The sequence below is a fragment of the Bos mutus genome, chromosome 11, assembly GCF_027580195.1.
Source record: "Bos mutus isolate GX-2022 chromosome 11, NWIPB_WYAK_1.1, whole genome shotgun sequence".
Classification (NCBI taxonomy): Eukaryota; Metazoa; Chordata; class Mammalia; order Artiodactyla; family Bovidae; genus Bos; species Bos mutus.
The window spans coordinates 8,646,428-8,673,891 of record NC_091627.1 but is presented as its reverse complement, the minus strand read 5'-3'; the positions used below and the strand labels follow the sequence as shown (position 1 = coordinate 8,673,891).

At 55.8% G+C, this 27,464-nt stretch overlaps 1 protein-coding gene across 1 annotated transcript in view; it reads right to left on the bottom strand.

Moving 5' to 3' along the window:
• Positions 1-27,464, bottom strand: part of NIBAN2 (niban apoptosis regulator 2) — a 52,460-nt gene that overhangs the window by 21,226 nt on the left and 3,770 nt on the right. The window lies entirely within an intron of this gene.

The following is a 27,464-nucleotide window of genomic DNA, read 5'->3' as shown; positions in this document are numbered from 1 at the left end:
AATGAACTCATCCACCGGATTAACTACCACTCTGCAGTCACTGGCTGTTGGCCTCTCTCTTCTGCTAAACCTGCTAAAGCAGGTTTTAAACAAAGAAGGGGATGTCCCAGGGGCAAGGGCAGGCCCAGCACTAGCTACCCAGGCCTCCCCATGGACAGATGAAGAAACTGAGGTCCACAGAGGGTCATGACCCACACCAAGGGGCCTCCTCCTTGGCAAGCCTTCCCTGTCCTAAGTAGCTGGACTTGGGTCTGTGCTGGCCTACTGTGCAGCTCCCCTCTGGGCCTCAGTTTCCCCCTGTACACTGGGAGAATCAACTCAATCATGGACAGGCCCTACCACCTCTAACAGTCTCGGACTCAAGGTTCCAAAGACCTGGTCCTTTCTCAAATGAAAAGGGGCTGACATGACGCCATCCTTCCCACCGCTGGTCCCTAGATAGCAAGAGTACCCAGGAGGACAGCGCTTCATTTAATCCTCTCAATAGCTCCATGGGGCTTCCCTGGTGGCTCATCAGTAAAGAATCTGCCTGCAATGCAGGAGTCACAGGAGACACAGGTTCAATCCCTGGGTCAGGAAGATCCCCTGGAGAAGGGCATGGCAATCCACTCCAGTATTCTTACCTGGAGAATCCCAGGGCCAGAGGAGCCTGGCAGGCCATAGTCCAAAGGGGTTGCAAAGAGTCAGACATGACTGAAGTGACTTAGCATGCGTACAATAGCTATATGGGGTATGGTTGGTGTCATCCGTGTTTACAGAGGAGAACACTGAGACTCAAAGAGGTTAAGTCACTGACACAAGGTCACACAGCTAGTGAGTGAGACCGCTGGAATGCAGTCCTGGAGCCCAGGCTGAGAGGAGGTGCCACTCCCCACACCAAGGGTCTGTGGCAGATCCACTCCCTCCACCCCTTCCAGAGGCAGCTCAGCCCATGGGTCCCTCTTCACAGGCCTGTGCTTCCCTTCCTGGAACAAGCTCATGTCTGTTCAGATTCTGTTTTCAGGGTAGTAAGGGGAGAACAAATGAGGAATTTGCTTTGAATGCCTATTTTTTAAAGACCATAAACAACCAGAACTCTCTCAAAGGCCGTGAGAATTGTTCTGAAAAACGATGAAGTGGGAGGGGGTGGTGGGGGAAGAGATGGGGCGATGAACTGGGGCCAAATAGAGAAAACAGGATCGCAGACAAAGGTCCATGAAGTCAGAGCTACGGTTTTTCCAGTAGTCATGTACAGATGTGAGAGTTGGACCATAAAGAAGGCTGAGCACCAAAAAATTGATGCTTTTGAAGTGTGGTGCTGGAGAAGACTCTTGAGAGTCCCTTGGACTGAAAGGAGATCAAACCAGTCAATCCTAAAGGAAATCAGTCCTGAATATTCATTGGAAGGACTGATGCTGAAGATGAAACTCCAATAATTTGGCCACCTGATGCAAAGAGCTGACTCATTAGAAAAGACCCTGATGCTGGGAAAGATTGAGGGCAGAAGGAGAAGGGGATGACAGAGGATGAGATGGTTGGATGGCATCATTGACTCAATGGACATGAGTTTGAGCAAACTCCGGGAGATGGTGAAGGACGACAGGGAAGCCTGGTGTGCTGCAGTCCAGGGCTCACAAAGACTTGGACATGACTGAGAGACTGAACAACAAAGGAAAGCAGACAATAATAATATTAATAAAACATGTCATCATCAGAGTCGCTCCCTTTTATTAAGTGTTAACCCCAGTCGATGGGGTAGGAAGGTTTATATGCATGACCCCAAAGAATCTTCACGAAAACCCTAGGGAGTTGGTGCTATGGTTTGTCCATTTTAGGGATCAGGAGGGTGGCAGACCCAGGACAGGAGAACCAGGTTCTCAGCCTCCAGCCCAGGCTTTGGTCCCAACCCTGCCTCAACAGACACCCAGTGGGCACTCTCCCAACAGGCAAGATGGGTAGGTTTGGCCCTTGGATCTCAAGGGTCCTCTAGCCACAGCTCCAGGATGCCTGCCTCGGCCCTGGTGCACCCAGCCTGATACAGCATCATATCCAGAGGGGCCAGGAACTGCTCTGACCCTTGGGGAGACACCCCTAGGAGGAAACTCCCATCCTGTGCCAGGAACTCAAACCCAGGTCTGCCTGACTCATAGCATGCTCCTAGCTGCCAAGTCAGCAAAGCCCAGACATCACATCCAGGCAGGGAGTGTCTGGGTGCAGAAGGTCCCAGGCTGGACTGGGGAGGACAGGAAAGGGAGGGCCCAGCCAGGAGAAGGCCCAGGAATCACCCTTTCAAGGGGCATCGAGGCCCATGTCGGGTGGGACTGTGGGTTGGAGAGGACGCCAAGAAGTGAAAAACAACGAGGTGACCCAGATGGGGCCAGAAGGCAAAGGTGAGGCCTGAAGCAGTGGAACTGAGAGGGGCAGAGTAGGGGGAAGAAGGAAATTCATCTCTCGTGCTGGGATGCAGACGAGTTATCCAAGTGAGGCTGTGGGACCAGAGTCCAGGAGGGGAGGGCACGAGCAGCAGGGGGAGAAGTCACCTGGCAGAGAACGGAGAGGGGAGAGGCGGAAATGTGGGGTGCCTCACTCAGAGGGAAGGAGAAGACGACCCCATGGGCCCTGGGCCCATCTCACCCAGCTGCGATGACAGATGTGCCTTGCCACTGGAACTCGAGGACCATACATACCTGGACCTGTTTTCAAATAAATTCTTTGCCATTTGAGATTCCAGAAGCAAACAGACTGGAGAACACGGGATCTCTCAGTGATTCAAATCTGCTCCCCAACTTGGGAGCCTAATGGATGGGGAGACAGAGGGAGGCTGGCCTCTAAGGACTGAGTACGAACCCCAGGAGGGGGGCGCCTGGCACAGGCAGCGGCTGAGCCAAGCAGTTACTGAGTGCCCACTTCTGGGCCACACCCTGGGGGGCTGTGGACCAGGCTGGGCGAGAGATCAGGGACTAGAAGGAGGGTCCCGACACAGCGCCAGGGAACTGGGGAGCTCAGCTGAGGTCTGGCAGCAGAAGAGGCGCTGGAAAGGGAAGATCGAGGGGGAAGAGGGCCGCGGGTGGCTTCTTGGTAACCCCTAAGCCCACTCCTGAGAGATGTGCTAAGACAACTTGGAGGAACCGCCACGTGCTGGTGCAGAGGATGAGGAGTTGGGGGGCGAGATGTCGGGGCTGGAAAGACCTCCGGGAGGAAGGTGGGGTAGGGGGTCCAGTCACCTCCAGGGACAAACAACTCCCAGGGAGGAGTCCTGAAAAGTGTCCCTAGCAGCCCCTCCGGCCAGATGCTGCTGAAAGAGGATGTAGGTGGGCATCCCGGCCTGGAGAAGGCTCCTCCGGCCTGCAAAGCTCCAGTAGGGGTAGGAGGGTCACAGCCTGGGCAGCCCTCTCCCTGTAAAAACCACTCAGCACCCCACTCTCTCTCCCTCCTTGCCCCCCTGCAGCGGTGAGCTCCCTGGAGTCACCAGAGGGGTTTTATGACTCAGTGTCCCTTCCTGGTGTCTGTGAGTGGTCCCTGAGACCTGAAGTGTCCCTCTCTCCTTCACGCCTGCCTGTACGAGTTCTTCCTGCTCTCCCCCCATGGCTTCTGGAGACACCACAGGCCAGGGATTCAGGGCCTCATCACCCCAAAGGGCTTCCCCAATTACTCAGTGATAAAGAATCTACCTGCCATGCAGGAGACCCGGCTTTGACCCCTGGGTTGGGAAGATCCCCTGGAGAAGGGAATGGCAACCCACTCCAGTATTCTTGCCTGGAGGATTCCATGAACAGAGGAGCCTGGCGGGCTACAGTCCATGGGGTCGCAAAAAGTCAGATACGACTAAGCGCCTGAGCACCAACACCCCGAAGGGGACTGTGAGCCAGAGAGGGTGAGGGGCTCACCTGAGGTCACACACCCAGACCAAAGCAGTTAGGGTTCTAGCCCACACCCTGCTGACCCCTCCTGATGCCAGGCTCTGACCACTGCCCACAGGGCATCCCTCCCCCGAGAGGGCGGGGTGGGAAGGGTTGCCCAGCAACCAGGTTGCTTCTGGGAGAGGCTGAAGAGGACAGAGTGCCGGCCTCACCCACCTTTGACACTTTCCCACACATCTCCTCCTTCCTTTCCTGCACTGACTCAGGCCTAGGTGCTGTCAGATAAAGAGATACGAGGGTAATGACAGAGCCCACCTTCCCACCTCAGGCCCCATGAGGCGGCCAGAATCCCAGTCCTGAAGACCCCGGTCCCGTAAGCTATCCAGCTCTCTCAGAGCCTCAAGTTGCCCATTTGTAAAATGAGCACACCCAGAATCCAATTCCAGACCTCCACAAACGTGACTGCTATAATCGTAATCAACCTTGAATATTCATTGGAAGAACTGATGCTAAAGCTTCAATACTTTGGCCACCTGATTCAAAGAGCCAACTCATGGAAAAGACCCTGATGCTGGGGAAGATTGAGGGCAGGAGGAGAAGGGGGTGACAGAGGATGAGATGGTTGGATGGCATTACCGACTCAATGGACGTGAGTTTGAGCAAGCTCCAGGAGATGGTGAAGGACAGGAGAGCCTGGCATGCTGCAGTCCATGGGGTCGCAAAGAGCCAGACATGACTAAGCGACCAAATAACCACAATCATGGTGCTCAGAGACTGCTTGGGAGTTTTTTTTTTTTTTTTAATTATTTATTTTAATTGGAGGCTAATTACTTTACAATATTATAGTGGTTTTTGCCATACATTGACATGAATCAGCCATGGGTGTACATGTGTTCCCCATCCTGAAACCCCCTCCCAACTCCCTCCCCACCCTATCCCTCGGGGTCATCCCAGTGCACCAGCCTTGAGCACCCTGTCTCATGCATCGAACCTGGACTGGCGACTGTTTCAAATACGATAATATACATGTTTCAATGTTATTCTCTCAAATCATCCCACCCTCACCTTTGCTTGGAAGTTTTATTAGCAGGTATAGCTTTCATAGTTTGAAAAAATCCAATAATGACATTAAAAAAAAAAAAAAAAGGACCAGGAAGAGAATCACAAAATAATAAGGATCAGTAGCTCTTCAATAAACAAAAACCTGACAAAGGGAGGGCTCCCGAGGAAGAAGCAGCTGCACAGAGGTGAGGAGGTGAGGACACTGGCCTTGTGCAAGGCACATGTGGGAACCCGGGCTCCCACCTGACCCTGGGGGGACTCCTGGGGCACCGGGGCCAATCGCTGGGCCCTCCTGGGGCCCCCTCCCAGCACCTCCTGCCGAATAAGGAGGCAAGCTCTCCCCACTCAGACACAGGGCCCCATGCACACCCCCAAAGTCTTCAAATGGCCTGGAGGTGAATATAGGTAAATAAATCCTCCATTTACAAGGGAATAAACCAAGGCCCAGAAAGGTTAATGGTTTACGAAAGGTCATGCCACTCATCAGTTCACAAAAGCTCCTGAGCACCTTCCTGGGGTTGTCATGGAACCACCTGTGGGGGTCGTGATTTCTTTATGAGACCAGGAGGACAGCCCCTGAAGTCTGGGGCTCTGTGCCCAGCCACCACTGTGTTCTGCGACCCCAGGGAGCCACTGCCCACCCACGGCCTCTACCTCGAGGCAATGTCCACAGCGTGAAGGCAGTGGGCTCCGCTGGGATCTGAAGAGGCCACTGCCCAGCACGTCGGGGCCAGGGTGAAATACACACAACTCTCTCCCCCGACCTGGAGGCTGTTTTGGAGCCAAGCCTTGAAGCAAGTTGGTTGCATCCTTATCTCTGATTCTTAGCAGGACTGGAACCGTGGATTAATGGCTCTCGAAAGGCCATCTCACTCACAGTCAACAAACTGTGCACCTCTGGAACCATTGAGGGTGACCCGGGGGACCCTCCTTACCCTCTGGTCTTCCTGACTCGGACCCTCAGCACTAACTCCCAGAGGGGACCAGGGTGCCTCGCCATGCAGGACTTCGGCACGTTCAACCCCTCAGGTAATGCTGAGAGATCCTGTCACCTCCCCTTTATAGACAAGATAACTGAGGTGCAGGGAGACTTGGAGACCTTCTGAAAGACACTCAGCTTAGAAGGTGAAAGAGGTAGATTCTAAACCTAGTCTCACACCAAAGCCTGCACAAACCCCCACCTCGTAAAGCCTCTTCATTCCCAACACAATTTCCAAAGCCTGTCTTACACTTTCCTGCTGGGTCTCCACCTGCTCCCAGAGGTGGGCAAGGCAGGTTTTACAGTCCCATTCTACAGATAAGGAAACCAAGGTTCAGAAAGGCAAGGTGACTTTTCCAAGGTCACGCAGCTGGCGACAATCAGAGCCAAGAGTGGTCTGGGGGTCTCCAGCCCCTGTCTGGTGGAGCCGGCAGGGAACCTTCACTCCTACTGGGAACTCGCTTGTCCATCTGCTCTGGACCTCAACGTTCCTACTGGCAAAATGGGTGGGTGGGTTCCTATCAGCTCAGCTGATCTAAAATCTCAACGACAATCTAATCAGTGCTGTGCTGGCCCCAGAAGCTGACTGGGGTGCTGGTCTCAGCACCGTATCTGAGCTGCTGGTGAGTCAGCTCGGAGTGGGAGTTGACCACAGTCCCCTCAGGCTGGACGGGAGAACTGGGGTGAGGGGAGCAAGACTCAGCATCACCCCTCACTTGCCAACTCAGCACCATCTCCACTGGGCATGCAGCTCTGGGCTTAAACTCTGCTCCCAATATGCTGTGTGGCTTGGTCAAGGCACTTCCCTTCTCTGAGCCTTTGTTTCTCCCTCTGCAAACAGCACACCAGTATCTGCCTAGTCAGTTTATAAGATCATTGGGTTAAAGAGTGCTTCCCAGGTGGCTCAGCGGTAAAGAATCTGCCTGCCAATGCAGGAGATGCAGATTCAATCCATGGGTTGGGGAGATTCCCCTGGAGAAGGAAATGGCAACCCACTCCAGTATTCTTGTCGGGAGAATTTCATGGACAGAGGAGCCTAGCTGGCTACAGTCCATGGGGTCACAAAGAGTCGGATACAACTCAACACACACTCACGGGCTAACGAGCAGAATACACTTCATCTTGGCGAGGGGGAGGCGTGTCACTAACAGGGCCCCTTTTAAGCACCTCCTGTCCAAGCTTCCTCTAAGCCAGGGAGAGGCCCTTGAAACAGGGGCTGGGCAACCCTGGCCTGGCCCAACCTCAGGGCCAGCACCAGCAGCAGGCAAGGCAGCCGGAAGCATGTTAATCTCTGATTTTCCAAACTGACAACATTAAGGATCATGCTACTTCCTGCACTCAGATAGCGGGGGCTGGGCAAGAAGTCAGAGAGGCCCTGAGGTGGCCTGAAGTCCCCTGGAAACTCTGGGGGCCATTGTGCCCAGAAAGAAGGGGCTTGCTGAGCTGACGATGGGAGGAAAGGCTATAGGGGTCCGCAGAGAACAGGCCCAGAAAGGTGCACCCTGAGAGCCTCCATGCCAAGCTCAGGAGATGCTCTGCCTTCTCGTGGACCTCCCAAGCCCAGCACACGCCACACCTGTGTCATGTGGACCATCGCCCAGACCTTCAGCTCAGCCCTGGAAAGGTGGTGTCTGAACTGGAGGAATGTTTCCGATGAGGAGGCCCAGCCCCAGAGAACTGAGCCCTGCCCAGTCCCTCAACTGGGGAGCAGCAGCGGCCGATCTGGCCCAGGTCTGGGACCCGCCTCCACGCTGACAAGGTGCCGGGAGGAAGGGGACGATCACAAGCCAAGATCGCATCAGCCCTGGCCCAACCCTGGGGGCCTCACACTGGTCCCAGCCCTGGACTGTCCCGAGCTGAGGGCACCGTGCCAGACCTGACCCTGGCTCATCCGGTCCCTCCAGTGGGTTCGGGGGCCACACCTCACCCATGAGGCCAGCCGGGTTTCAGGGCTGAGAGATTTGCGGACTGAAACCAGCACCCTGCAGGGCGGAGCAGGCCCACAACCTGCCTGCCTGGTTCCCAGAGCACTGCGGGGGGCTGGAAGGGGTGGGGAGGCGGGCAGGCAGCCAGGGATACCAACCCCACCCAGAGCCAAAGGAACAGGAGAGGCGGAGTGGGGGCAGGGACCGAGCTTGCCTGCGTCAGAGTGCTCCAGAGTGCCTCCATCTCCATCACCTGGGAGAGCAGGACAAGCGAGAGGGCCAGAGCACTAGGGACACTCTCCAAAGGCCACACAGCAGGTCCCAGCAGAGCTGGGTCGGCATGCCAGCCCCCATGCTGGCCCAGGGCTTCTCTGCTCCATCACCCCATTATCATTATTAACACATAACCGCAGCGGCCACGTGCTCGCAGCCCTGCTGCACCCAGGTTCGCACGAGTCATTTGATGTGTTGTCCTCATTCTATAGAGGAGAAAACTGAAACTCAGAGAGGTGAAGTGACTCCTCGGGGGACACACAGCTTGTCAGTTATATGGACCCAGAACAGCCTGAGTGTTAACAGGGAACCAAAGTTTGGGCGAATGCATCTCACCTCCACCTTGCAGACTGCCAGCCACTGGGGCTTCTCACCACACTGGCCGGGTGGGTGGCCACGGTCAGACAGGCTGACAAGGCTCCCACTCAGGGCCTGTAATCAGGGGCAAAGCCAGGAAGAGGGGGGTAATGACAGGCTCCATCGGCCAGCAGGGGAGGGGGTCTGGCAGCCCGCCCGTGAGAAAAGCCTGAAACAGTAGCTAGAATCCTGCAGAGCCAAAGGCAAGAAGAGAGCAGAACAACTGGGCACCCCCAAGGGGGACAGCTGAACCCCCTGAAGGGGACAGTGCCCAGGGAGGGCTAGGGGCCGATCCAGGGTCACCCCACTCCTGAGTGCTTGTGCCCCCCAGCACACGGCCATCAGGGTGGTGGGCTTCCTAACTGACTCGGGGCTGGTCAAGAGGCCAGAACAGCTCAACCCAGACTACACCACTAGTCACTGCCTACCCTCTCCCCAGCCCAGGCCCCCTCCCAGCTTATTCCTGCCACAGCCTCCAAATTTCCCCCACCTCCACTCCTGGCTCGCTCCCTGTCCTTCCCACACACAGGAGCCACAGGGATCTTTTTGTTAGAACTCTCACCCTGAACCTCCCCTGCTCAAACGCGTCCATGGCTCCCACTGCCTTGAAGACAAAGATCCAGCTCCTCAGTGCACCTGCAGACCCTGAACGCCCTTCCTCACCGTGGGGCTCCCCCAGGTCAGGGACACCCCTCCTCCTCACTCTCCAATGCCCCTTCCCCCCAGGAGGTCCCCAGGCTGGATGGGACCTCCACCCACTCCCGTAGCCTCCCTCATCTCCAGTGATCTCAAGGTGGGTAAGGCCTGTTCCCTCTGTGATGCCCCCAGACAGCACCCACCACATCTAGAACTGACCTGGCACAAAGGAGGAACGAACAAGGAGGAAACCCAGAGGGAGAGGCCAGGTGGGGAGCCGCCACCCCATTGAGCAATACAGCTCCCCACACACGCCCCAGAGATTTCTCACCGCAGAAAGGAATGCCCAATGCCCAACCCGGGAGCTGCAGCAGGGGTCCCAGGACTACGAGAAAGTGCCCAGCGCCCTCCTCCCCAAGGAAGGGGGCTGCCACCCTCGAAGCTTCCTCCCGACTGGCCTCAGGCGCCCCAAAGGGACCCTCTGCTGGGTACCCCTTCCCTGGGGCCAGTTATGAACAAGGAAAGGTATCTTCCCATAATCTGGCAGCCCATGGCCCACCACGGCCTGGGAATGACTGACCCCTGACCGTGCGCTGGCCCCATGCCTCACGTGGAGATGAAAACGGCCCTGGGAGGGAGGGTCCTCACCACCCCACCCCCACCCACCGTGTTCAGTGTGGGAAATGGAAGCGTGGGGGCAGTTAGGGAGCTCACCTGGCATCACACACCTGGTGAGGCATGATGCCAACTGGAGATGCCCAGCCCTGCAGGGGGACTTGTCACAGAGCCCTGGCCGAGCCCCGGGAGGTGGGGACATCTGTCACCCTCCCCTGCACAGGAAACAGAGGCTGTGAGACCTGCTGGTTTGTCCCAGGTCAGCCAGCTGTCAAGGGCTGGAGCCCAACTCCAAGCTAGGACCTGAACCCAGGCTCTCGGGCTGTGGCAACACATGGGAAACAGTCACACCAAGCCCTTCTTAAAGGATCTCACTGGACCTCGGAGACCAAAGTTCATCCATTGCTGAACTCTCAGCACCTGCCACAGGGCCTGGAAAACTGCCCCCAGCGAACACACCATGCCAGACTGGATCCAGGCTCTCAGTCCTGCCTCCCTCCCCAGTGCCTTGTGTTGTACCCTCTGCCTGAAGCTCCCTTGCCCCTCGTTAATACAGTTCAAACTCTTAGCCAGACATCGTTTCCTCCATCACAGGCTCTGCAGTTTCACATTTGCATGTAATTATAATAATAAGTGGGGCATGAGCTAATACATGCAACACTTAGCCCAGTGCCAGGCACAGAGGCAGCTGCCATATGTGTTAACAATTATCATCTACGTTATTTCCTTTAACCCTCACCTAGAGCTTCCCTGGTGGCTCAGACAGTAAAGATTCTGCCCGCAATGCAGGAGACTTGGGTTTCATCCCTGGGTCGGGAAGACCTCCTGGAGAAGGAAATGGCAATCCACTCTGGTATTCTTGCCTGGAGAATCCCATGGACAGAGGAGCCTGGCGGGCTACAGCACATGCAGTCGCAAAGAGTTGGACACGACTGAGCAACTAATACTTTCACTTTCAGAGTTAACTGTTAAACCCATTTATAGAGGAGGAAAGGGAGGCTCAGAGAGATGAAGTGATTTCCCCAGCATCACAGAGGTGTGAGCAAAACCAGGACACAAAGCCAAGCCAGGCTCTGCTCACCGCTCTACCCCAGTATCGAGAACTGTGCAGGCCATGGAGAAGGCGCTCAGGAGTCCTCAGTGACTCTCTCTGGCACATTCCCCACTCGCCCAGCAGCTCCCCAGGTCAGGCTGGCACCTTGGTCACGTCTGTAAGCCAGGTGCCCAGCACAGCACCATTGTTAGGAGAGGAGAGCGGGTTTCTCACAGAGGCAGGTGTGTTCCAGGGCCGAGCTTGAAGCAAGAAGCAAATCTGAGCTGCCAATGGCCTCTCTGGGCTTAGTTTTCTCATCTATAAACCCCGTGGATGGAGGAGCCCGGTGGGCTACAGTCCGTAGCCTCGCAGAGAGTCAGACACGATTTAACGACTGAACAACAACAAAACGGGCATAAGATGAGAGTCTTGCCCTCAGCTCACCTGGTGACCTGGGGTCCTCAGGAGACGACAGTTTCTGTTAACAGTCAAAGCGCAAGGTTCGTGGCTATGATCATAACCTTCAGCACCTACGAAAGTCCTGCAGGAGATATTGGGTTTTGCTGCTAACAAAGGGCCACATGAGCCTTATGAAGGTTCGTAGCTGTTATCATAACCTTCAGCACCTGTGAAAGCCCTGCCCTGGCGTGTTCCCTCGCTAACGGGCCAGGCACATACGCTGATCAGGCCACTGGACTTGGGAAGGGCTCTGTGAAATCCAAGTCCAAGCTCTCCACTGGGCAGATGAGAAAACTGAGGCTGCAGGAGCAGGGAAGAGGCAGCCAAGGCCCAGCTCCCCGTGAGGGCAGTGAGGGAGTCAAATCCAGGGGCTTCCGTGCCCAGCGAGGGAACCTGCCTCTGGTCTTGGGGGTCTCTGGCCTGGAAAGCTCTCCCAGAGCCCACCCTCTCCGCCTGGCCCTCAGGACCACCCCCCAGACAAATCCAGTCCCCTGGAAACTCCACCACCACAGCCCCTGCTTCTCCTGGGGGCTTTTTGCAAGTGTCATGACTGTATCACCACCCGCCACAGACAGAGACGCAACACCAGGCTTATATCTGGGCCAGGTGGGTGCTCGACAAACACGTGCCAAAGGAACAGCCCCTGGTGGGAGGTCACCCGGTTTCAGATGCCGAAACGGTGGCCCCGGAGGCCTGGGGAGGAGGCTAGCTGGGTCTCCCATTACGAAGGCAGCTTTGGGGCAAGGCAGCGGCGGGGGGCGGGCCAGGAGGAGCCGGCCAGGAGCGCTTACAAAGCTGCCTTTACAGCTCTTCTCACTTAGCAAATATTTAACCACGGCTCAGCGAGGCAGGTCTTCTGGTGGGAGAGTGTGTGTGCTGGGAGATCAGAGCTGGGAGCGGGGGAGGGGGCTGAAGTGAAGGCCCAGAGAAGTGCCCCCCACCCCAGAAAGGCAGAGCGCAGACCCGCCCACCGGGGACTGCCCTGACACCTCGAGGAGGAGGAGGCCACCTCAGTGGGAGGCAGAGGGAAACAAAAGCTCTCTCATCCCCTCCGGCCCCTCCCTCGCTGCCTGGCAGAGCCCCCAGTCGGCTGCGGGCACCACCCGACAGTTGGTGGCTTGTTCTGGGAGCCCAGACCCAGGAGTCCCTGCTCTCTGGGAACACAGACCCAAGCCGGGCGGGTGAAGAAGGGGTGCCCAGGGCCCCTGCAGCACCCTCCACCCAGGGCAGGACAGGGAGGGGGGCCCCCTTCCACTCCGGGGAGCATGTCTGGGATTGGGCTCCCCAGTCTGGTGTCCTGCACCAGACCTGCCACGGCCAAGGCCACATCCCAGGCCAACAGAGCCACTCAGGGAGGAAAGGAAGGTCAAAGGCCACCTGGAGGACCAACCTCCCACCCTGCCCACCTGGCTCCACGTCCCCCATCCTCCTGCCCCAGAGAGAGCCCTGGCTTGGGAGCCAGACAGACATGGGACAAGTCCTAGCCCAGTGGTCCAGGGCCTCGCCTGAGCCTCAGTATTCTCCTCTGTGGACTGGGGATAATTAGCTGTGGTCATCAGGCTGGGCACAGAGGCGGCTCATCTATGACGGTGATTTTGTAAACACTAACCTCCACCCGCCCAGTCCCTGTTCCTACTGGCTTCTCAGCAGCATCCCTCGCCTCCATGCTCTTCTTTTCTTCCTCGCCATGCCCCCTGGAGCCTGAACCCTTATAAGCTGGGGCCTGCCCACTGGTCACGACTGCCCTGAGGCCATGGTGCCCCACGACACATGCCTGCTCTCAGCCCAAAGTGCAGAGTGCTGAGGCTGGACCAGGCACCCAGGGCCCTCTGCCACAGCACCCTCGCACTGGCAAGTGCCCACCACAGGTCCACTGTCCCCTTAGCGCCCAGACTGGAGTTAAGACCCTGAGGTGCCCAGGCAGAGCTCACTGCCCAAGTCCTTCCTCCACGACCAGCCTGGCAACCAGCATCGCCACCCAGCCCCTCCCTGCAGCCACCAAGCAGCAGTCCACATCCTCTGTCGACCAGCTCAGGGTCAACCTAAAGGGTGGCAGGGGGCAGAGCCGGGGGCAAAGCCAAGGACAGGTGAGGGTCTCGGGGTTCCATCGTGCTGGCTGAGAAAGGTTTCATGTCCTCATTCATTCATTCATTCAGCAACCACGGGGCACTGAGCATTCAGGAGTGAGTCAGACACACCCAGTCCCCATTGTCCAAAGGAGACAGACTGTCAACAAAACCTACAATGGGACACGGTAAGTCCCCAGCTGGGGGTAGCAGAAGAACCCAGAGGAGGGATGGCTAACCCAGCCTGCAGGATCAGGGAAGACTTCCAGGAGGAGGTGGCCCCCGAGACATGAAGGGGTGCTGGTGAGGCGAAGGAGGACGGCTGGGCAGGGAGATCGTGCCAAGCAGAAGACACAGGGAAAGCACAGATTTAGACATGCATTCAGCAAAACATTCATCTTTTCCACACACATCTGTGAGTACCCTCCTAGGTCAAGAAGGGCACTTTCACAGAAGAGCGTAGTGTCAAGGTTCTGGAATTCAGTCTTGGTTCCAATACTAACCTCACTGGCTCACTAGCTGTAGGACTTTGGACATGGGGCTTAATTCTCTCTGAATTGCAGTTTTCTGGGCTGTAAAGTGGGAGGAAGAATAGTACCCACCTGGTCGGGTTTTCATAAGGATCAGGGAAATGAGGGAAGCCCCAGAGCCTCAGCATACGGGGGCCGGTGCAGTCAATGATGACGCCTGAACGACCCACAGGAGGACTTGCACCCGCCGGAGCGAGGGTGGCCACCAGAGGGGTGGTCAGGCGCGCAGTGGGGTCTTTCACAAGCTCAGGGGTCCCACAGTGTGTCCACCTGTGCTACCAGCCGTTTTCTGCGATGTGTTTCACCCCATGAAATGGGGACCAGAAAAACAGAACCAAAATAGCAGCTACCTGGCCCCTCAGCAGGCCGCTCAGAGGAAGGTGACACACTTGGGGTCCGCTCGTTTGGGGCCCTGGGCCCTCAGAGGTTAACCACTCAGAAAGGGAAATTCCATCTATCTGCTTATCCATCACTCTGTCCCTCCCGCCTCCCTCTCTCTCTCTCTCTCTCTCTCTCTCTCTCTCTCTCACACACACACACACACACACACACACACGTGCCTGCAGGGCTGGATCCCTGGGTCCAGGGGGGAGGGGGTGGGGGCAGGAGGGAAATCAAAGGTGGGGAGAAAGAGGAAGTGCACGGAGAAACATCAATGAAGATTCAGAAAGCAAACCCCGACAAACCACAAGCCACCAGACCGTGGGGGACCACAGTGCGTCTGCTCCTCACCACGCGGTTTCTCGAGCTCCCTGTATCTCTGAGCCTCTGCTTCCCGCAGGTGGACTCACAGGTGGACAAGGCTACGGGCGAGGCTAGCTGGGAAAGTGCTTTGAATGAATACGTCTCGTATTCATACCGCTCTCTCTGTTTTTCCCTTTGTGTCTTACTGAATTGACTAAGACGTCCAGCTCAATGCTAATGAAAATACCTCTATGGTGTCAGCATCAAGTTTGCTCAGGCTTGTTCGGTATGTGACGAATGACACTGTAAAGGGCTGAGTACCAGGTAAGGACTGCTACAGGCAAGGAGGGAGAACTTAGCTCATCTCCCACAACAAAAGGGTTGGAAAATTCCCAGGGAAGAGCGATGCTATGGGAAGTCAGGCACAGCCATGCCCACGGAGCCTGTTCTGAGTGACCCACCACGGCAGACAGGATCCACAAGGGCCTTTCTATCTCGGGTGCCCAGGGGTGGGACAGGTGACCCTATTAGAGTAGGGAGCTCCCTGTCCCTGGAGGCATACAAGCAGGAGTCCGATGGCCAATTGGCAAGGAGGTTGTGGAGAAGATCCTGTTCCAGGAGGCAGGTTAGCAGTAAAAACAGATCTAGCTCTGCAACTGCCGGTGACCTTCCCAAACCTGTTTTTTTATCCATAAAATGGGGGTAAGAATAGCATGCACCTCACAGAGCTCTTGTGAGGACTACCTCAGAATGTGTTTCTAGCACTCTGCCTGACCGTTGGAAGAGCCCAATGAATGCCAGCTACCGTTCTAATAACAAGCAATCACTAGTAAGTGCCAGTTACTGTGGCCAAAGCCTAACGGAAAAAGGGCTAAACCCAGACACACATCCCACACATTTCATCAGCTGATGCCCTCTGACACCACCCTTTTCTCTAAGTCCAAGCCAAGCTGCTTCCCTAGCTGCCTCGGGACCCAGACCTCTCCCCTGCTCCACCTATCTACCATCCATCCATCCATCCTCCTATCCATCACTCTATGCCTCGCTTACACACACACACACACACACACACACAGCTGCCTGCTGTGCTGGCTCCCTGGGTCCAGTGGGAAGTGGGGTGGGGGCCCGCAAAGGGAGACAAGCCCAGGGAAAGAGAGAGGAGGGAGAAGGAAGATGATCAACTCTGAAAATTAACTCATGAGCTTTGCTGCTGAGCCAGAAGGAAACCCAATCCTGGACTGGAATGCCAGCAACCCTCAGCATGGAGAGGTTTCATGCAGATGGAAATGGAAAGTTTATTCAAATAACAAGACTCCCATAGCCAGCAGAAGACACGGGCCCTGCCCCACCCTGGGGTCAGCAGCTGCAGGTCTCCTCGGGCGCCAGAGGACCCCACCTCATACGCCTCATTCCAGGTGCCAGTGTGCCCCCCCGCCTGTGGAAACTCTGCTCTTGGCCAACAGGCCCATGTTCTGTGTCTGCTTCTCCAGGGGTCCCTTGAAGATGAGTGGGGAGGGGGTGCCATCTCTCCCTGGGCCGTAATGATAGATTCTAAGCATGAGTTCCAGGCAGAGATGCAGGCTTTAGATCGCTGGGGTCTGAGTCTGGGCACCTGACTGCCGTCGGGTGACCCTGGCTCTCCAGCTCCTCATCTGCCCAGTGAAGGAGCTGGATTCCATCTCCTGGACCCTCAAAGCATTCCTCCAACTGTCACTGTCCCTGACAGCCACAACCCTCATTCAGGGCAGAACCCCTTGAGTCAACAGCACAACTCAGTCTTGACAATTAACTGGTGTCTGTTACTCCCATGAGGACAGGGACCCTGTCTGTCTCATTCATGACTGATCCCCAGCACCAAGCAGGGCAACTGTGCACAGGAAATCTTGTCCCTGACTGTGAGCTGACACCAGAGCGCTCGACTCAGTCTCCCGGGCATCTTCAGGCACAGGGAGAGGTTGGGGTTTTCCAGAAAAGTCAGCTCAGGCCTGGGGACAGACCCTTCCCAGCCCCGGGAGGAGTGTTTGCCAGCGGCTCTCCCATCCCACTGGGATGCTTCCTACAAAGGTGAGGCTGCATCTGGAGCCAGCCGGGCCAGTCCAAGGTCACACATCAGCAGAGACCAGGTCACCACCCCGGCACGCAAACCGAGCTGTCACCTAAGCTCGGATCCTCAGTTTCCTCTTCTGGCAGATTCTGTCAAACGATACAGCACCTGCACAGGGCCTGGGAAACTGGAGCTGAGCAGGCTCCGCCCTTGAGCCTGGGCAGTGAGGGGGCCGGGGGTGGAAAGGGGGGGTATCTGCAGGACTGTCACCTGGGGCAGGCACATCACCCTGCTCCTGTGTCCCTCACAAGAACATCCCAGCCCTACAGAGGGACAGATGCCCCAGCACTTTGAAAAATGACCACCAAAATGCAGTGCCCGTGGAGGTGCTGCTGCCATGGCCAGCAGGAACCATGGCAATAATCACCAGTTTCTGGGAAATTCCGGTTCCCTCAAATGCTTGCACTCTCTCAGCTCTGGGTCTCTGAAGAGATAACCCTCTGCCTATGACTCTTCTGCCTTCATCCCCTGGGTCTCACCTAGACATCCCCTCTCCTAACAAGCCTTCCCTGATCCTCCAAGTCTGGGTCACTTTTCCCTGGGGTCCCAGAGAGGCCTTTACCCCACCCCTAATCTTGGCTAGGGTTCCATACTGAGTCCTTCCTCCCAGAAAAGGGTCTCCGTGAGGATGAGAAGCTGCCTCCCCAGCTCGAGCACCCCAAGACCCGCACACGACCTGGCACTGAGAACAATGGTGGAATCGATGGATTAATCCCATGGAAATGATTAAGGCTGTCCAACAGAGCACTGTTTGCAACAGTGGAAAACAGAAACAACCCGTGTTCAGCAATAGGGGTTTGGCTGAGCAAGTTAAAAGGCAGGCTATTGGGTCCATAATGGAATGTTCTGGAGCCTTTCTACATGCTGCAGGGGGATAGCCTGGTGCAGAAAGACTGTGTGCTGGGGAATCAATCCACCACCACTAGCTTGAACCCCTCCCCGCTCCAACTCATCCATCCCTGGCCACAGGTATCTCCGGGCTAGACACAGAGTTAACACTTGCTACTGAAATGCAACCCACTCCAGTACTCTTGCCTGGAAAATCCCATGGACAGAGGAGCCTGGTAGGCTACAGTCCATGGAGTCGCAAAGAGTCGGACACGACTGAGCAACTTCACTTTAACATTCTTTCACTGTTCTTCCCCAGAGTAGCAGAAATAAAACCCTCTTGTTAAAGTCCAGCTAAGAAGTGTTGATGAGAAAGGGCTCCTTTCCCCCGATTCCCCTGCCAGGCTCTCAAGGATGCACCAGGAGGGCTCCTGCCCCCTCTCTCTAGCTACAGTCCGCCTGTTCCCCTCCACAGACGGGCACCTGTCTGTACCCCAACTCTGGTGGCCAAAATCCAGCCTGACCTTCAAGACCCAGCTTAACAACTCCCCACCCCTAGCACTTCCAGAACCTTCTCTACCCTCTCCCTTTCTCCAGGCCCACCTTGTGCTTTGCAACCACCCCGTGGAGGCTCTCATTAGGCCAAGATGGCTCTGATTCTGGAATTAAAAGACTAAAATTTTCCCCAAAAAAACAGCCAAATTTTCCCCCCAAATACAGGCTATTCTTTTTTATTTGATATATTAACCATGCAAAAGACAACAAGAGAGAAGGAAGAAAAAAATTAAATAATCCATTATCCTACCACCACCACCCCCAAATCTCTATTAACACGCTGATAAATTTCCTTTCATTTTTTTTCCTACACCTGCACAGACCTAGTATGCACTTGCAGACACCCGGCTCCTCTTTACTTTCAATGGCCACATGTTACACCATTGAACATTACCTACTGATAGACATTGTTTTGAGCTTCCTTGGTGGCTCAGACAGTAAAGAATCCGCCTGCAATGCAGAAGATCTGGTTTGATCCCTATGTTGGGAAAATCCCCTGCAGAAGGGAATGGCAACCCACTCCAATATTCTTGCCTGGAGACTCCCAGTGGACAGAGGAGCCCGGTGGGCTATATAGTCCATGGGGTTGCAAAGAGTAGGACATGACGGAGTGACGAACACTTTCACTTTCTTTCAGAGATTGTTTCCCTCCTTTTTTTTTTTCTGTTGTAACCCAGCTATAATGTAACCATCTGGTTGTATTCAGGTAAATTCGGGGTGTGGACTGGCCAGGCGGATTCACCAGGGGCTTCTGCCTCCTTTCTGCCATCACTCCCACTGGTGGTGGGGGATGGTGAGGACCACCCACCCTGGGCAGCCCCTCCCCACCCAGCCTATAGAAGCACCCAATGCCGATGGTCATTGTTCTAAAACCCAGATGACCACCCAAGCCCTGGGTGGGGTCAGCGGCAGGACCCCAGCTTGTCACAGTACCCGTCCTGGAAGGGTCCATTTTTCTGACCAGGAACTGAGACACCAAAAGGGGAAGGGACTTGAGTCGTTTGAGGGACCCTGGGTGAGTCCCTGGGCCTCCGCCCCTCTGCCCTCGGGGCAGGCCCCCAGAAGCAGTTCCTCCCAAATTCTGCCACCATCTCAACAGGAAAACAGGAAAGCTGAGCTGGGCAGCCAGCGACAGTTATTGCCAAGAGAGCCCTCAGACAAGCACCTCCAGGGCCCACGCAGGCGAATTCTCTAAGACCATGGTCATCTCATCACGATGCACCCTCTGATAATTATTTAATTAATGACCGGCTGGTAAGCACTTATATGCTGCATCTCTCCGGCCGAGCCTTGAGCTCTAGGTGGGCAGGGCCCAGGCATGCTTGGTTTGGATACCAAGCATACAGTGGATCCTCAAGGGGTAAAGCTGTGCTCCAGTGCCAGCCACACAGTGAGTCAGCAGGGGCACCAGGACCCAAGGGTCGCGTCCCCCACCTGTCACACCAGGGCTCAGTCCTGGAGGCCCAGAGCACAGAGCGGTCAGGAGCTGGGGGAGGGTCAGCCCATCCTAGAGTGAGTCCCTGGGCCCTGCCTCTCCAGGCCTCACCCCTGGGGCTCAAGGACAAGAACAAAAGACTCAAAGCCAGTGTGAGTCAGAGGGAGAGGAATACACGCCGGGAGGAAGGAAGCTGTGTGCACGGCCGCACGCGCTCCAGGCCTGCGGTCTCAGACACGAGGTAGAAGGCAAACCCTCCTTCCAGAGAGGCCGAGGGGAAGTCAGAACCAGCCAGGGCTCTGACCCTGCCCACGTCTGCCCCACCCTTCGACCCCACTCTCGGCACCCACCAGATCCTCCTTCCAAGTAACTTCAGGTCCAAATAACGTCTCGTGCTTTGAGATGGAAACCTTGCAGGACATTTACTCATTCACTCACTGCGAGGCAATTAATTTAAACTAACAAATGTCAATAATAGCTATTGATTATTAAGCGTTCACTATGCCCAGCACTGTGTTAAATATGCGTAAACATAACTGATCAATGCACATAATGCAAATTATCCTTTATATTATTAAATCATAGCTAATAAGTGAAGTGGTATTATCATTCCCATTTTACAGCTGGTGAAACCAAGGCATCAAGAGCTACAGTAACTGTTCTAGCAGCTGGTGGAGCCAGCTCTGTCCTGTGAGGCCACACTGACCACCTCGTGGTGCTCATGTCACCGGCAAGAACCCTGGGGAGGCGCCCAGAGGAGGCCCCAACGCAGCCATGAGAGTGGCCCCAGGGAACACTGCTCCTGGCTGTGCGCTTAGTCTGTGGTCCTCCAGGGCCTCTACAGGTCTAGAACTTGGCCCAGTGGGCCCTCCAGAGACTTATCCATCTCCTTCACTGAACCACGGGGTAAGCTGAGGCCCAAGGCGGAGGCCATGCCCGCCAAACTCCCGTCCACAGCGCTGGACTCTCAGAAGCCACAGTGGGGGTACTCAGGAAGAGGGGAGGGGAGCAGAGGGGCTCTGCCCCCTCCCCATATGGGAAGTCCCCTGGGCCCCCACTCGGGGAGGCAGGGTGTCCAGGCCCGACCATAGCCCAGCCCCTCTGCCTGCGGGGGAGGCCCCCAGAAGCAGTTCCTCCCAAATTCTGCCACCATCTCAACAGGAAAACAGGAAAGCTGAGCTGGGCAGCCAGCGACAGCCTGACCAAGAGTGGAGGTTTGTCTCCCAGGAGGAGCAGGCCAGCCTGAGAAAGTCACCCTGCCTCCCCAAGAGGGGCCTCGCCTCCGGCCACAAAGACTCAGGCCAGGGAGAGAGAAAGGGCTCACTGTGTTCAGTCACTCAGCACAAATCACCCTGCGGCTCTCCCTCTCCTTGAGAGAGGGGTCACCCCCATTTTAGAGAGGGGGTAACTGAGGCCCAGAGAGGGAGAGTGTCCTGCTGAAAGCCACACAGAGAGCTGACACTGCAGAGCGTGCCCTCGGCCGGAGCAGTGGTCGTCCCAGGGGGTCCGGCCTCTCCCCCTTCCTCTTCCTGGCAGCTTAAAATGTGGCAGCGGGGGTGGAGGGGAAGGGAGCTGGCTTTTTTTAATCCTCCACAACACCTCGCTGTCTGCGTGTGGACAGGCCTATCTGGGAGGCCGGCACAGGCCCGCTTCTCTCACGAAGGGCTTGTTTGTTTACTCTGTGTTCAAAATTATAACCTTCGTGGCCCCACCCAGGCCCGGCGCTCCTTCCTGACTCGTCCTTGCTGTCTGGGGCGTACAGGAATGGAATGGGCTGCGGGTTCCTGTCCTCTGAGACCCTGGGAATGTCTCTCTCCTCCTTCCGAGCCTCAGTTTACTCAGTTACAAAAACAGGAGGGAACTGGTAGGATGACCGCAAAGGAGCCTTCCTGGTTCGAGGGAGGAGGGACTGGGCCAGAGAAAGGAGAGCGGCCACGGCCCGTCGGCAAGCTCCGAACGCGGGCAAGTGGGGCGCTGTGGCCGCAGCAGCCCAGACCACAAGCAAACCGCAAGCACCCCTTCCACGCTAACCACGGCTCCGCAGCCCAGCGGAGCCCGGACTCCCCAAAGCTTCAGTCCAGTTTCTCTTTTCTCCCCTTTCCACCCGCACCTCCAGGGAACACTTCCAAAAACACAAACTAAAAAGCAAAAGCTAAAATGGAAACAGAAGTGCGGCTGTCAGCGCACTCCCCTCTAGAGGTCCCATCACTCCTGAATTCCCAGGCAGGCTAAGGACACCACTCCTCCCCCAGGACTCAGCCAAAAGGGGGCTGCCATGTACCCAGTGGGTTCCACATGCCAGGAACAACTGCCTTCCAGAATCGTCGCAGGGATCACCTTCCCACTTTATGATGGGAAACCTGCCCAAGGCCACGGGGCTTTCTGGGGCAGAAGCCAGTTGCCTCCTTGTCAAGGCCGGACACGTTGCCTCTTGAGTTGGGCTGACCAAAGTTTAAAACCAATATGCACTTTGGAAACATAAAGACCCAGTGTCTTTGTAACACAAACCACACTGCCTTCAGCTTGATGGAAGCTTCTTGGATGGCATGAGGCCATGAGATCCGGGCTTGTGTCCCTGCTTCATCCCTTCTACCAGCACAGGGCAGTTCTCAAAGAAGGCACGTCCCTCCACAGCAAGATGGCATTATGCACTAAATAATTGCTAGGCACCTGCCTTCAACACAGCCCAAGGCCCACAGGCTCCCACGAGGTCAGAGCCAGGAAGCCACTAGAGACTGTGCTCGTGCCCGGTTGCACAGACTGGCAAAGGGGGGCCAGACAGGACTTGCCAAAGGTCACCTGGCACCAGCCCTCAGGCTCTCGCCTCCCAGCCTGCACCTGTAAATGGCTCCTGGCAGGTGGGAAGGATTAGAGGCGGGTTAAGCACAAGAGGGTGAGTAGCTTCTGGCCCAAGGGACTCCTGTTCTAGAAGATTCTGGCTTAACAAACTTGGATGGACACAAAACAGCTCCATTCGGCGTGGGGCATGGGAAGGAGGGACAGCAGCTGTGGCCGGCGTGGCCACAGATGTGTGGGTGTGGAAGTGGGGTTCACACTTTCTGAACCACAATTCATTCTTTTTTTTTTAATCTTTAAAAAAATATATATTTATGTACATCTATGCACCGGGTCTTAGTTACAGGACATGCGAGCGTCAGTCCTCATTGCAGAGGCATGTGGCCTCTTTAGTTATGGCACGTGGGGTCTCGTTCCCTGACCTGGGATCGAACCTGGACCCCCCTGTATTGCTAGTACGGAGTCTTAGTCACTGGAACTCCAGGGAAGTCCCCAAACCACAATTCACTCTTCCTCTGCTCCTCCTGGGTGCCCGGTTACCCACTGGAGTCCCTGGCCCTGCATGTGGACCCTGCCCCCCAGCACCCTGGCCCACGCCCTGCACTTTTGATTCCTGAGAGGAAGGACTCCCTCAGCCAACATCCTGTCACAGACGATACACAACAGGAAGGACTGGTGACAACGGGACATCATCCCATTGATGCCTCACAACAATCTAGCACGTCTAGGCTACTGCAGACCCACTCGACAGATAAGGAACCTGAGGTCCGGAGAAGGGATGCCATCTGCCAAGTGACAGGGCCACTGAGACCAGATCTCAAAGTCAGGTCCTCAGAATCCAGGCCCAGACCTCTTCCCACTCTGCCCCTGGAAGAAAAGGTCTCATACACAGAGTTGCTGACAAAGGGAGTGAGTCTCCCATCATCAGGGGAATGATAAGCGGGGTTGCAGGACCACTGATTACCTCAATAAAACCTATGTGCTAGTCGCTTCAGTCATGTCTGACTCTTTATGACGCTATGGACTATAGCCCGCCAGGCTCCTCTGTCCATGGGATTCTCCAGGCAAGAATACTGGAGTGGGTTGCCATGCCCTCCTCCAGGGGATCTTTCCGACCAAGCGATCAAACCCATCTACTGTGTCTTCTGCACTGTAGACAGATTCTTTACCGCTGAGCCACTGGGGAAGCCCAAAACAAATTGATGGGGTCCATCAATCCCACGGGACCAAGAACTGGCACCAGGTCTTCCCAACCTCACACATCACCATCACCAAGGCTTGTTGCCCCATCACCCCACTTACACATACACACAAAGTCAAATACACACACACATATAAACACACACACACACACACGTACCCTGACCGTACCCTATCCATACTGCTTCGGACCCTCTCATCACTGGGCTCTCCTCCTCCTCTCACCCACCCTCCTAGGCCTCCCCAGGACACTCAGGACAGGGTCCCCTCTTCTTTAAGGTCAGCCCCTGTGGCTCCCTTCTCTTCACCCCATCCCTCCTCACCCACTGGACCAGTCACCCCTCACACTTTCCCACTGAAGGTCTGCCCCCCTGAGGATACCCCTCACCCTGCAGAGGGGCGGGCAGCCAGCCAGGCAGTACCACATGGGCAGGGGCCACTGGAAGAGCTTGGGACACGGTATGCCACTGGTATCCAGCACAATGCCTGGCACACAGTAGGAGATCAATAACTATTGAGTGAATGAATAAAAGAATGACCAAGAGTGTCCAGGGCCAGAGCCCACTGCAGAACCTGTGGGGTCTCACAGATACACAGATGGGGACCCTCCCCTTCAACTTCTAACATCCAAACCCACCCAGCCCTGCCTTTAGGAGGCATCTCAAGACCACACAGAAAGGATATTCAGAGGCAGAGAATGCCCGTAAGTAGATCCTGGTCTTGGGGTCACAGATGGAGAGAAAAGGCACAGAGCGAGGCAGAGCCATTGGTCAGAGTCGGAAGAGCAATCAGTGAACAGAAACCCAGACCAAGCAAATAAATCTGGACACACGGCCAGGCGAGGGGTATGTTCCCATCTGTCTTTTGCCTGTTTATTCTCTGGGCCCTGCCCAACATCGGGCACAGCGCAGGCAACGATGTTGACTGACTCTGCTGCGTCAGCAGACTCACAGCCTGTGTCAGTCCTCCACCCCCAGGTGCCTACTGACCGCTGCAGCTGTCCAGGGCCAGAGTCTGGGGGCTCCTCAACCTGGGGTGTGCCAACTTCCTGGAGCACATGGCAAGGGCCTGGGGGCCGGAGGCTGCAGGACAGACCCGGCCCATGTCTGTCTGGGAAGTGTCAGTCATCAGAGCTACCACGTGCTGTGTTCTCATGGCTCACCAGCCCCGGGCTGTGCCGGGCAGGGGCTGTCACTCTTGATTCTACACCCTGAGAAACCCGCACTCTCAATCTCTTTTACAGAAGGGAGACAGGGAGGCTCAGAGAGGGTGGCCGACCTGCCATCGGGTGCCAAAGCTCGGGCTCGAACCCAAGCCGTCTGCCTGCGCAGCCTTGCCCAGGACTCCCTGTTTCTTTCTGTCTTACCATCCGCTGTGTCACCAGGTAGGTCCCTCCACCCAAGCACATCTACACTATACACTGAGATGGTTCCCGGGGTGGGGGTGGAACCAGGGGCCCTGGAGAGATGGGCACTTCCTGTTCTTCCAGTTTGAAAAATCTGTGTGATCAGAAAGATTGCAGCGTTTCCGTGACTCAGGCCCCAAGATCCGACCGGGAAGCGGGAGCATGGCTCTGCTCCACCCTCAAGGGTGTGAAACCTCCATCTTTGCTTCCAACGCTGCCCGGCACCGTCTTCAGAAAACCCTTCTTCCGCAGGCAGGGAAGTGGGTGGGGGCGGGGCAGGGGAAGGAAAAGCAGCTGAGGAATTTCTGCGACCGCAGAAGGATGCTGCGAGGAGGAGACCCGGGCTGGAGTGAGTCATGAGCTCGGTCTGTGGAGGAGGAGGAGGAGGGGGCGCCGGCTGGAGGGCAGGACTGGCCAAAGACTGACTTGAGTCGGGGCTGAGTAATGACCGGAGGGGGCCTCTGACACACGCCGCTCTTCCCACTCAGCTCCTCCCTTTCCAGCCCCCTTCTCCCCAGCGCCTGCCTCTCTCTGGGCCCTTTTCCATGCTGTCTCCCTGGCCACTGACTTTCTCTGTCCATGTGCTCCCAACCACGGCCAGTAAGATGCTGGGAAGGGAGGGGGAGGGTGTAGATTCAAAAAGACAAAGGAAGGCTTGGCACAGAATAAGTGCTCAGTTAAACAAGGACTAAGCGGACAGGTTAGGAGCGGCCCCTCCTTCCTCTATCTTCTCATCCTCTGGCAGGAGACAAATCAGTGGACTGCCCTCAAGAGAAGCAGCAGGACATATACAGTCGGTCACACCCAGATGCCATGGACATCAGTCCGTGTCCCCCCACCCCAGTTCACCGGCAGCCCCTTTGAGCCCACTCCCAAGAAAAGGTGCTTAGAGGCATCAGGGGGGCTCCCAGGAATGGACCTCCCTTGAAATGCCCAGGCTGGTGGGAGCAGGCTGTGGGCTGGGGGAGGGGAGGGCAAGTGGATGAGTCTCTCTTCAGCAGGGAAGCTGACCGGAGCAGGAAAGGAGACAAACATAGTGACTCAGTTTGCCCCTGAAAACCACCTATTTGGTCACAGGGGAGCCTGGCGATGTCCTGCCTTAGGGGAAAAGGCTAAGAAAATCGTCTGCACAGATGGCCTTGGGCGGAACAAGATGGAGTTTTGGAGAATGCTTCCAGGGAGGTTCTGATGACCAGGGAGAGATGTTTATTATACATCATTTAGTGCAAGGAGCAAGGCACGAATTGAGTCACGGTCTCAGCAGTGTGTAACAATAAGCACAGAAGGGAAATACCACTAAAGAATGAATTCTTGCAGGATGGTGGTGACTGATCCTCCTAGTTTTGTCTCTAAACCTCATTCCTCAGGCAGCGGGGAGGGAGGCCCACGGCCCAGTTTGGGTCCAGAAAGGCTCTTTGGCAGAGTGTGTGGGAAGGATGGAGGGGTGAGGTGGGAGGCAGCTCTGAGCAGGCGAGGCGGGAGCTTGGGCCCCAGTGGTGGGAAAGGAACAGAGTGGAGGCTGGGGAGAAGGGGGAGGGCAGGGTCAACGCCAACAAAAGCACATTATGTAAGACGACACAAGAGCAGGGCAGAATCTCCCCAGACGCCTCACCTCCAGGGGCTGACCCAGACCTAAGCTAAGGGCAGCAGCTGAGGCAGAGGGAGGGGTTAGGGGGTGGGAGGTGGCACACTGCTTCCGGCCGGCCTGGTGGTCTCCCTCAAAGCCCAGGGCAGCATCAGGATGCCACACACCTGGACAGGCGCAGCCTCCACCACTAAACTCCTGGGAGGCACAACCACGGCCCAAGGAGGAGAGGCAGGCTTTTAAAATCAGTTCAGAAAACAAACAAACAAAAGATATTCATGACTTTGTTCAATAAATTAAAAAGATACCCCTTTTCTCATATCTGATGGTCCAAAAGGGTGATAATCCTTGGGACTGAAGTACCACGTGCTGTCAGGAGAGAGCCTTTTCAGAGGCTCTGCGTCAATCCATCAAAACGTGACCCAGGGGCTTCCGTTTTGAGACCGCTCTGATAGGGGAACCTGGCTCAGGATGCATGCAAGGCAGTTTGGGCAGCACCATGGTTACTAGCAAAACACTGGCAACAACCCCATGTTGGTTGACAGGGGTCTGGGTAAGCAAACCGCGCCGTGCACAAAAGGAAACCCACCATCAGGAGGAGGAGGCAGGCTCGTGTTCTGACGTGGAAAGATGCTCACAATATACTGAGGTGGGGAGAAAAGTCAAACCACAGAAATATACCCTGGGACCTCTTTTTGTAAACAGAGCTAAATGTGTATGTACATAACCATGGGCGTTTGGGGACCTGGACACACCAATCTGGAGGGGTTTCTTCTGGGGAGAGGGATTGAACGTGGAGGAGCTCTCAGTTTTTTTCACTTCTCCACTCCCAAATTGTCTGTGTGTGCCTTACTTTTGCAATCACACAACACGAACAGTGGTTGCCTAGAATTGGGAAGGATTGGAGGAGAAGCGAGGTGGGTGGGGTGGCGACTCACAGGTAGAGAGTTTTTTTCATGGGTGACCTAAGGTTCTGAATTGATCATGGGGATGGTTGCCTGACTCTGAATATACAAAACCATTGACTGGTCCACTTTCAGTGGGCAAACTGGCTGGCAGGTGAATTGCGTTTCAATAAAGCTGCTATTTAATAAAAGA